Genomic DNA, 10,740 nt, shown 5'->3' with positions numbered 1-10,740 from the left:
CACCGCCCGGCTACCCTTTCTGTTGTTATGAAGACGAGAAACAGTGGTTCAAGTACAAGATTTTCTTATATAGCTTCCCAATGTGAGTATTAAAGAACTGTGACAGTTACTTGGATTGATCAATGACACTGACATGAATTGGTCAACGACAACGACAGTGAAGCTCTTTGAGTTGTTCAGTGTAGGGAGAAACCAGCAGTGTCACCAGGAGATTCAAGGTCCCTTTCATAGGTTTTTAGTCTTTCAGATAAAAGAATTTGGAGCTGGCTTACTGTCTCTACAGGTAAAAGCAATTGCCCTTGCGAGCCTGGCAACCTGAGTTCCCCTGAATCCACATAAGACTGGGGGAGTGAGCTACCGAAGTTATCCATTGACCTCCTCGTGCATACATGTGCAATAATTAAATATCAACAAAGCATTGAAATGGACTCAGGAATACTCAAGGACACTTCTATTGGAGCTTGAGAATAGAAACCAGAGGAGGCGAATTGGAGATCTTAGCAGGTGTGGAGGAAGATGGAAAAGAGAAAATGTTAAACTATTTAAGTTAGAGGTCGGGAAATCATGTATGGTGGGGCTGCTACCAGCTACAGATGGACCTCGAGTGGGGGTGGGGTCAGGGAGAGTCAGATTGCCTGCAGAGTGAGAAGGAGTAGGGTTGGGATTCTGGCCAGTGTCTATAAAAGGGAAAGAAAATTATACTTTGTGAGTTAGAACTCAGAACAGCAGGTTTGGCAGGGAGTCAGCCAGCAACCACATTGACTGTGTAATGGTGGTGGTGGCTTCTGGGGTATCCAAGTAGTTAGCTCGTTTAGGAGGGAGTTCTCAACATGGTGCCAGTGTCACCTCCGGTGTATCATGATTATTCTCGTTTGACTCCAGACTGTCCTCTTGAGCTCATAAAGCAACATTTCCCCCCTAGAGGTTAAAGGAAAACTCCTATTGTCTACCTCAAAGGTATCACTCACTGGCTAAACCCTTTGTGAAGGAGGGTGCTGACTCTTGACCATGATATTTGTGTCAGATCATGTCACCATGTCTGTACTCAGGTGTCTCAAAGGGTCTTCATATGTGCAAGACAGCCACCCTTGTGGAAAGGCAATCGTATGGCGGGAAGCTGGCATTGCTGCATTGTGTCCCATGGTGCCTGTGAAGCAGCTGGCTGCAAATGGCCCTTCTTAGCACCCTTTCCCAGCAAAGCATTCTTTTCCAGCAGGACTCAAGGTTCTGTCAAGATTACATGATATCTTGATCCTGGAAAAGAATGCACTGCTGTCCTCTCATTCTCTCCGACTCCACACCACAGAAGATTCCCTCTCCTTAGGACTCAGCTCGGGCTACAAAGTCTGCCTCTCATCACCTGCTCAGCATGGCCTGATGGTTAAGGGCATCTTCTTGGGACAGCTACCTGAATTCAGGTGTGCACTTGCTGTCATGTCAGCCTTGTGATGTTGAGCAGCTTGCTGTATCTACCATGTCTGTTTCCCAGAAGCACACATCTGCTTGGCTTCTAGGTTTTCACATGGTAATGTGTATGTCCGGTAATGTGTATATTCAGAGTGGTACTTACCTAGCCGTGCTTCGTGAGTGTTTGATGTGGTTCCAAGCGTGTGCCTGTTTGATTTGGTATCTTTGAAGTGACAGCATTATCTGCAGTCAGAGATGTCTTCTGATTTCAGTCAGTCCATTGACTAACCTGTGAGGTGACCCATACTTGTGTCTGTGCAGGCTGGTTATAATGTTCTCCATGTCACTATTTCAGTGGTATTAGCATGCCATTTGTTGGGTTTAATTGCCATTTAAAATGAAAAGATGATCTCAGTATGGTTTAGCATAGAAATAAAAAGCTGTTAAATTAAAACCAAAACCAAACAAAAAAAAAAACCAAAATAGAGAAATAAATTTGGAATTTGTGAAATATACATTTGCCATTCATTGGTGAAGTTTTCAGAATTTCACTGGCCTTTTTTTTTTTTTTGAGGCAGGGTTTCTCTGTGTAGTCCTGGCTGTCCTAGAATTTGCTTTGTAGACCAGGCTGGCCTCAAACTCAGAGATTTTAACATTTCTTTAAAGTAATAACCAAATGCTTTGTGAGAACTTAAAGGGGAAGATCCTCAAAATAGATGAAGGCTAGGTGTGTTGGAGCACATCTTTAATCCCAGCACTCAGGAAGCAGACACAGGTGGATCCCCGAGTTCGAGGCCAGCCTGGGCTACATACTAAGAGCCTGTTAATTTTTTTTTAAGTTTTTATTCATTTTACATACCAACTACAGTTCCCCCTCTCTCCCCTCCCCCTGCTCCCCCATCACATACTCCCTCCCCCCATCCACTCCTCAGAAAGGGTAAGGCCTCCCATGGGGCATCAACAAAGCTTGGCACATTCAATTGAGGCAGAACCAAACCCCTACCCCCTGTATTGAGGCTGAGCATGGCATCCCACTATATGGAATGGCCTCCAAAAAAGTCAGCTCAGTTACCAGGGATAGATCCTGGTCCCACAAACAGACCAGGCCCGCATGCAGAGGGCCTAGGAGGATCTCATGTTTTGTTTCAAACAAAACAAATCAAATCAGAAGTTGATAAAACTTTGTTTTGTACTAAACTATATAAACAGAGATTGCCATAGAAATGCCCAACAATGTTCTGAAGGCAGAAAGAATTGTTAAACTTTACTGAATAGATTAGGGGAAAAATCAGAGCAGCCAGGCGCTAGTGTGGATTATTCAGAGCATTAGGTCACGATCAAAGCACTCTCCTCTTTCATTAAGAATTTGTCAATATTTTTTAGCATTTATTGTCTCAAATGTTTGTTTAAAGAAGGAATGAGTCATCACCTGGCGGTGGTGGTGCATGCCTTTAATCCCAGCAAAGGCAAGGGGAGGAGCTCTGTGAATTCGAGGCCAGAATGGTCTACAGAGCGAGTTCCAGGAAGTCTCCAAAGCTACACAGAGAAACCCTGTCTGGAAACCCACCTCCCTCCCCCCAAAAGAAGGAATGAATGGGAGATTGAATATCCTAGTTCCCAATCTCATGGAGCTCCAATCTCATCATCTTACTGTGTAATTCTTTTACATTGGTTAATAAATAAATAATGGCTATAGGTAATATTATTACCTTTAAAATGGTAGTTTTTTAAGAATTATTTTTATTATTATTTTATGTATATGTATATGTGTATACCATGTACATACCCAGAGTCTATAGGGGCCAGAAGGGTGCTTCCGATTCCCGGGGGTTAGAGACAGTCATAGACCACCATGTGCGTGCTGGGAATCACACCCAGGTTCTCTGGAGGAACAGCCAGTGCTCTTTACCACTAGGCCATCTCTCCGGATGATATAGTATTTTAGAAATTTGTTTTGAGTTTTTTTTTTTTTTTTTTAGAAAATTAAGCAAGTTGGTGAATCACAAATACCCAAAGCATGCTTGAAATAAAATATTAGCTTAATTATTTTTAGAACGTATGGGAAGCTGAGATGCCCTGATTGGGAGAAAAGCATCCAATGCATCCATGCACATTAGGGAAGGCCTTGATGCTTCCCCTAATAACTGTAATTTTACTGCTTCCAAGATTTGTGCATGATCTTGTAAGAATTATCTTAATGATAAATGCCTCTGCTTCTAAATATTCTTGGAAATGTACATATTTTAATCTTTAGAAATGTAGTTATTTATTTTGCTATACATTTTTGTAACTTACTACCTAAAAATGTCATCTTGATTTTTTTTAAAATTCTTTTTTAGATTTATTTTTTACTTTATGTGTAAGAACATTTTGTTTGTGTCTATGAATAAACAGCACATGTGTGCCAGGTGCTTACAGAGGTCAGAAGAGGGTTTGATCCCTGGAACTAGAATTATGGATACCTATGGGCTACTGTGTGGTCTCTGCGAATTAAACCTAGTCCTCTTAAAAAGCAACAAGTGCTGTTAACCTCTGAACCATCTTACCAGCACTTACCCTAAATTGGTTTTAAAATTTTGTCTCATAGAAGCCTTGTTCGTTTTTTTTTTTTTTAAGATTTGTTTATGTTTAGGTGAATTCATGTTTTGCTTGTGTGTGTGTGTGTGTGTGTGTGTGTGTGTGTGCACGCGCGCATAACCGGTGCCTATGGAACCAGAAAAGAGTATTTGATCCCCTGGAACTGGAGTTACAGGTTGTTGTGAGCCTCTCTGTAAGTGTTGGGCACCAAACCCATCTCCTTTGCAAGAGCGGCAGGTGCCCTTAACTGCTGAGCCATCTCATCAATCCCCCATCCCTGCTTTTCTGTTACATTTTCAGATAATTTTAGCCATAGACCCTAAAAAAAATCTTGCTTCAAGTTGGAAGCAAGGGCTTTCTTTCTGGAAGAGTTGAGCTTCTGTCTTGACCATGTGCTGGTGCTTTTTTACTACATTTTGATTTCATTAAATATTTGAAATTTTAATCCCTGTATTTTCTGCTTGATGGAATAATTAGTTTTTTTTATTAATTTATTTATTTATTGAGGATTTCCGCCTCCTCCTCGCCACCGGAAATAATTAGTTTTTAAAAGGCTAATTTAGAGAAATATCTGAGTCTAATTATTCTTGTGACACCCATGTTTACTCCTTGTTCTTCTAATTTAGAATACTGCTAGCAGACAGTCCTGCTATTTAATGGCTGTTGGCAAAACATCTAAGATTAATTTTGGTTGAGCCTGGGATCAGAACTGGTTCTCATCTGTTAGCATTAGTTTTTCAGATACTGTCCTCCAGTTGATGGCACGATCTCATTTTGTCGAGCAAACCTAATTTGGTCTCTACATAAGAAGCAGTGACTGAGCTGACATCGCCTGGAGGTGAGAGTGTGGGGAGAAGTGAGGATTGGCCCTCATTTCCTACAGGAAACCAGGCTTGCCTGAGGTCATTTGACTGCATTTTCAAATGACTGCAACCGGGGACTCTTACCATTTTAGGGTACAAGTGGTCGTGTTACTTTGACAGCAGCGGAGTCTTTTCAGTAGTCAGTTTAGTTTTTCCGGGGGTGGGGTTCCAAGATAAGAGTTCCTTTATGGGATTGTGAGGTTCCTTTTAAGTCCTTTGCCAGAGCAGTGACTGACCACGGCAGTCCTGCCCACCAGTCACTCCCAGGATGGAGAGTGAACGGTTGCTCTGGCTGTTCCTCGTGGCCTCATCCCTCGTATTCTCTTGTCTGTGTTACTCCCAGGGCTCCAGGAAGATGGTGCTCCTGTACTCACCTGGCCTGGTGGCATGTTCTTAGTTCAGCTTCAGTGTTGATGCTCTTGTGTCTGGAGCTCTTGTCCCTCGTCGTAGCTACCTCTCGCTTGTTCTCTGGTTCTCCTTTGGTGTTTACAGAGCGTCTGGCCTCTGCTTCCTCTCCAGATCTACATAGCCCTTCTCTCAACGTTTCAGTTCCCAAGACTACTCTACTATCCCATTCGCTGGCTCATTTCCTCTGCGCTATCCACTCTGTCTGTGCCATTTAGACACCATAGGTTCCACACAACAAATAGTTGAAAATGTACTAGGAAGCAAATATTACGGTTGAACCCTCTTTATGGATGACTGACCATTTGTTCTCAATAGAGTACCCACCCCTACTTCTGCTTTAGCTTTAGAAATAGAAATGGGAACCTTTAGGAATTCCAGTTTTCACACAATGATGTTAGATAATGCAGTTCCTAAGTGCTTCTCATGGATTATTCTTTACTTGCTTGGTCTGTAATTATTACATGCGACTTGTAAGAAACTACAAAATATGAATTGGTTTTGTCAGTTTGTCATACTGGTTAGCGTCGGTAAATGGCAGATTTTGTCTCCTGAGAGCCATTTCTGCTAAAGCTTGTCCTTTCCCCACACCTGCCTGCCTTCATGGTTACTGTTACTCTCTTAAAAATTAGAGATTAGGTTTTTAAGGCAAAGTAACTGAAAATGCTCCACAGCTGGGTAATACAAATAGGAGGTGACCAGCTAATCAGATAACTAGGCCTGTTTTAAATTACTCCGTTTTATCTTGGACTTGGAGTGTTTGTGTTGGCAACCACTCTTAGAACAACCCAGCCAGGGCCTGGTGTTGTCACACACATAAATGTAAGAAGCAATTAGTGAGGAGCTGGCTCTGAGTGTGTTGCTGGGAGAAACACCACACAGGTCATGAGGCTGGGAGGGTCCAGCCAGGTGTGGAGCCTCTGTCTTGTATGGCTCATGTGAGCATCTTCGTCCTTGGGTCGGGGTGTAGAGCACTTTCCAGCAGGTGTATCCATCTCTGAGAGCTAACTTACACAGTGAAATCAGCCACGTTTGTTCTCTGCTTCAGGGAGACAACTGGAATCAGAGGAAACCGCTGTGTGAGTCCCTGCACATCACGTGTACTGTTGAACCTGGACACTTGCATGACTCTTTAACTCAAGCTTGTTGCCAAAGGCCACTTCTTTTTACCTTTTTTTTTGAGTTGTTAAAAAATTGTACTCATATGTATGTGTGGTGTGTTCATGTGTGTGTGCATGGATGTGCATGGAAGCCATGCTGTGGGATGATGCTCTTGTGCACTGTAAAGATTTGTCATTCATTTTGGTTTAATAAATGTTGATTGGCCAGTAGCCAGTGAGGAAGTATAGATGGGGCAACCAGGTGAAGAGAATCCTTAGAAGAGGAAAGGCAGAGAGACAGAGGAAGCAAGATGAGAATGCCTTACCGAGAAAAGGTACCAAGCCATGTGGCTAAACATAGACAAAAATTATGGGTTAATTTAAGTTGTAAGAGCTAGTTATAATTAATATAAGCCTCTGTGTATTTCTTTGGGACTGAATGGCTGTGGGACTGGGTTGGACAGAAACTTCCATTTACAAAGCCAGAAGAGGGTACCAGATCCCCTGGAATCACAGACAGTTCTGAGCTGTGGTCATGGGTACTAGGAGCTATACCCCAGACCTCTGCAAGAGCAAGCGCTCTTAACTGAGCCACTTCTCCAGCTCCTTAGTAGCACCATCTTCAATTCTTGACCTGTCTCTTTTCCATCCCTTTAGTTGGTTGTCTGTCATTTCTGTGGTCCTCAGAACCATCACAGTCTACGCTTGTCTCCCATCATCAGTTTTCGCCGGGAGGACTTCCCAGAGTTGTTGTTCTGCCAGTTCCTCTCATTGTGTGCTGACCAGATGCAAGGCCAGATGAGGCTTCAGTTCCTCCCATTAATCCACAGTAGTCACAGCTCACAGCCAAGAAGACTGTTTGAGAATTACTTCTGACTAAAGTATAGAGAGAAAAACCTGGAGTGTTTCATCTCTTTTTTTCTTAGAAATTGAACTTTTATCCATATTCCTTATCCCAAACTCAAGGCCCGTCAGGGTGTTGTCTAGGATTGAAGGAGTAGGGTAGGGCCTCTCCCTTCAGTCTCAGATTTCCCATTTAACAACTTAGAGCAACATACTGTTTGTTATAAATGTAAATGAACACTGAGGGTCCCAGGTCGTGTGCTTGTCCTCCCTGTGGTCAGTTCTACCTGAACTATACCAGGAGTGGCAGGATTGGTCCCCAAAGTACTAGGAGTTTATGGTCTGGATTCGAAGTTGCAAGTTGACAGTTTGTGGGTGAATGTAGGCCAGCAAGATGTTTTGTCTGATTTTCACAGTGTTTGGGAAAAAAAAATGAGAGTAAAAATTTAGGTTTTATCTTTTAAAAACTCTAGATTTTTTGGCTTTCCTTCGAGATCCAAAAGATGAAAACAAAACAAACAAAGAAACCAAAACAATCCCTAAACCAAGAGCCAAAGCAAAACCCAACAACCAAAGGAAAGTGGGGTCCAAATCCTATGTTGTGTACTGTAGTGTGAATTCTAACTGGGCTTAATAATAAAAACCAGAGTCAGATGTTAGGGGATGAAAACTGAAAGATCAGAGAAGCAGAGCAACCAGCCACTAGTTCTTACCTCTATGAAATCCTCAGACCGAATTGGGGAATCCTCAGACTGAATGCTGTCTATGAAACCTCAGTCTGAATGCCTTGAGCTCCTGTCTCTTCCTACTTTATATTCCTCTCTCCGCACAACTGTATCACTTCCCGTCTCCACTTCCCTGGTGCTGGGATTAAAGATGTGAGCCATCACTGCTTGGTGCTGTTTTTCTTTTAGACTGAGTCAATGTGGGTAGCCCAGGGTTGCCTTGAACTCACAGAGATCCATTTGCCTGTCTTCTGAGTGCTGGGATTAAAGGTGTGCACCACCACTCTGTGGCACTCTGATCTTCAGGCCAACTTTGTTACAGCTCAAACAAAATATGTCTACAATGTACTGACTAGATAGTGAGGGTAGTGGGGTGGATCTTTCCTTGGGAGGGTCACTTTACAGCCTCCCTTCACTGTGTCTCTGGGCATGTCACAGTGCCCCTTGGACTAAGCAGTATAGTTTCCCTATGTATTATTTTAACTGTAATTTCAGGTTCTGCTTAAGTCCTGGCTGTAAGTTTATGTTGAGATTCACTGTTTATATGTAATTTCATTAAGAAAAGTAATTGTGTCATGTAAAAATAGAATAGATTAATAAGCATCCTTTGCATATGTGGGAATATAATTTTATCTTCTTTAGTAGACATTTAAGTGACAAGTTTTCTTTCCTGTATCTTTATAAAAATGTGTATTCGAGCTATGTGTCATCCCAGGATTGAGGAGGCTGAGGCAGGAGCAGGCTAGCTGAGTTTGAGGCCAGCCCAGGCTACAGAGGGAGACCCCGTTTCAGCTCCTTCCCCTGGTCACTTCACCACCAGCATTTGTATTTTCCTATAGGGAAGAGCAATTTGTAGGTAGCTAGGAAGCCGCACTCCGAAGACTCCCAGCTGATCACATTTCCATCCTGCAAGATGATGTCGCAGGGGCTGCGCATGGTGTCCAATTTAGTGGCTAAGTGAAGAAGGAAGGATAAAGAGGCTGAGCAGACCAAGGGGTGCAGTGTGACTAGCTAGAGAAGGGAATGTGTACTGCCTTTGAGCGCTGCCCTGGGGAAAGAGAAGGAAGTGTCAGAGCTCAAGGAGGAAGAATTAACTTATCTAACACAAAAATGCAGGGCATTAATTTGAGGGAAGAGGTCAGTCCAGACCAGGCAGGGTCACTGTTCTGGTGTCCTCCCCTGCTCTAGGAAGCTGCTTCACTCTGACCCTCCACACCCATCTTCCAGTTAATAAAACATCCACAGTTGATGGAACTTGGCAGTGACAAGTTACATGCCACTCACTGTGACCCTGGTTCTTCTAGAGTTTCGGTAGGGGAGTTGGAGGCTGAAATAAGCTGCCAATCCTTGACCCTTTAGCATTCCTTAATGTGCACATTTTCCTGCTTTCTGCTTCCTCTTGGTTTTGTACATTTATTTTGTCTCCTTTACAAAGGTTGGAAATGCTGTGTCTTAGACTCTAGCAAATCTGCAAGTCTATAATGCAGTGAGTGTAGTCAGAAATGGAATATATTTTAGTAGAGTCATGTTTTTTAATCAAATAGATACTGTTAAGGTTTGATTTGATGTTATGAGCTTTGGAGTCTACTTTAATGTTGGGTATCTATAGAGTAGAGAATATCTTACTAGCTTTGGTATTTCTGTAAGGCTAATAACAGTATCTCCTCATTCATTTCTCTCTTTTTAAACCTTTTTAAATGTGTGTGTGTGTGTGTGTGTGTGTGTGTGTGCATACAAGTACAAGTGCACAGATGTGGGTCTGTGTGTGGAGGTCTGTGTCTCTCTGAGTTTCTTTTCACATTGTTTTCCCGAGGCCGGGTCTGTTGAACTAGGAGCCCATGGATCCCGACTGCTTAGCTACAGTAGCAAGTTTGCTCCAGGGATCCTGGCTCCACCTCTAAGTGCTGGGATTACAGTGGCCTGCTTTTTACTTGGTTCTGGGGATCTAACTTGGACCATCCCCCAACCTCTCATTTTGAATTTTAGTGGTTTGAGTCTTTAGAATCATTCTTTTGTTGGACGTTTTTCTGTCTTCAGTCTTATCTTTGTTATTTCATTCTGTCTGCGTGCTTTGGGTTTAGCTTGCTTTTTTTTTTAAATTTATCCTTCCTTCCTTCCTTCCTTCCTTCCTTCCTTCCTTTCTTCCTTCCTTATTTATTAGTTTTCTGAGACATGGTTTACTCTGTAGCTTTGGAGCCTGACCTGGAACTTGCTCTGTAGACCAGGCTGGCCTTAAACTCACAGAGATCCTCCTGCCCTTGCCTCCCTTGTGTTGGAATTAAAGGTGTGTCCCATCACCGCCTGGTCTAGCTTGTTCTCCTTTCTGATACTTACGGTGAAGATGAAGTTATTTGATGGGTATTTTTTCTTTATTAGCATAGGCTTATGGATCCACAAATTTTCCTCTGCACATACTTTCCCCATGTCCTGTAAGTTCTAGAATGTCTGTTTTGCTTCCTCTCTTGTAACGGCGTAAGTGAATGCAGACAGATTGTAAAAATATATACAGCTTTAATGGGGAAATAGACTTACAGACCCACAGGTTCCCACGGAGAACAGGAAAACAGAAGGGGCAGCAGGCTCACGCTTGCCAGATTTATATGTAAACATTAGCCTGAGGTGAACACGCCCCCTAATGGGCTGGGCTTATCCCTACATCTCCCCCTTTTGTCTAAATAAGACAGAACTAAACCAAATACAACTATATACAATAATAACAAATAACAAATATAACAAACAATATTGAGAACAAAGTTTTGCTAAACATTCTATCTCAAGGAGTCTAAATAATGTAGAGAGTAACTACAATTATATAATCTT

At 42.6% G+C, this 10,740-nt stretch overlaps 1 protein-coding gene across 2 annotated transcripts in view; it reads left to right on the top strand.

Moving 5' to 3' along the window:
• Positions 1–10,740, top strand: part of Ttc27 (tetratricopeptide repeat domain 27) — a 131,087-nt gene that overhangs the window by 64,864 nt on the left and 55,483 nt on the right. The window lies entirely within an intron of this gene.

This window comes from Microtus ochrogaster, unplaced genomic scaffold, assembly GCF_000317375.1.
Source record: "Microtus ochrogaster isolate Prairie Vole_2 unplaced genomic scaffold, MicOch1.0 UNK26, whole genome shotgun sequence".
Lineage (NCBI taxonomy): Eukaryota > Metazoa > Chordata > Mammalia > Rodentia > Cricetidae > Microtus > Microtus ochrogaster.
This window is presented reverse-complemented; position numbering and strand designations above follow the sequence as displayed.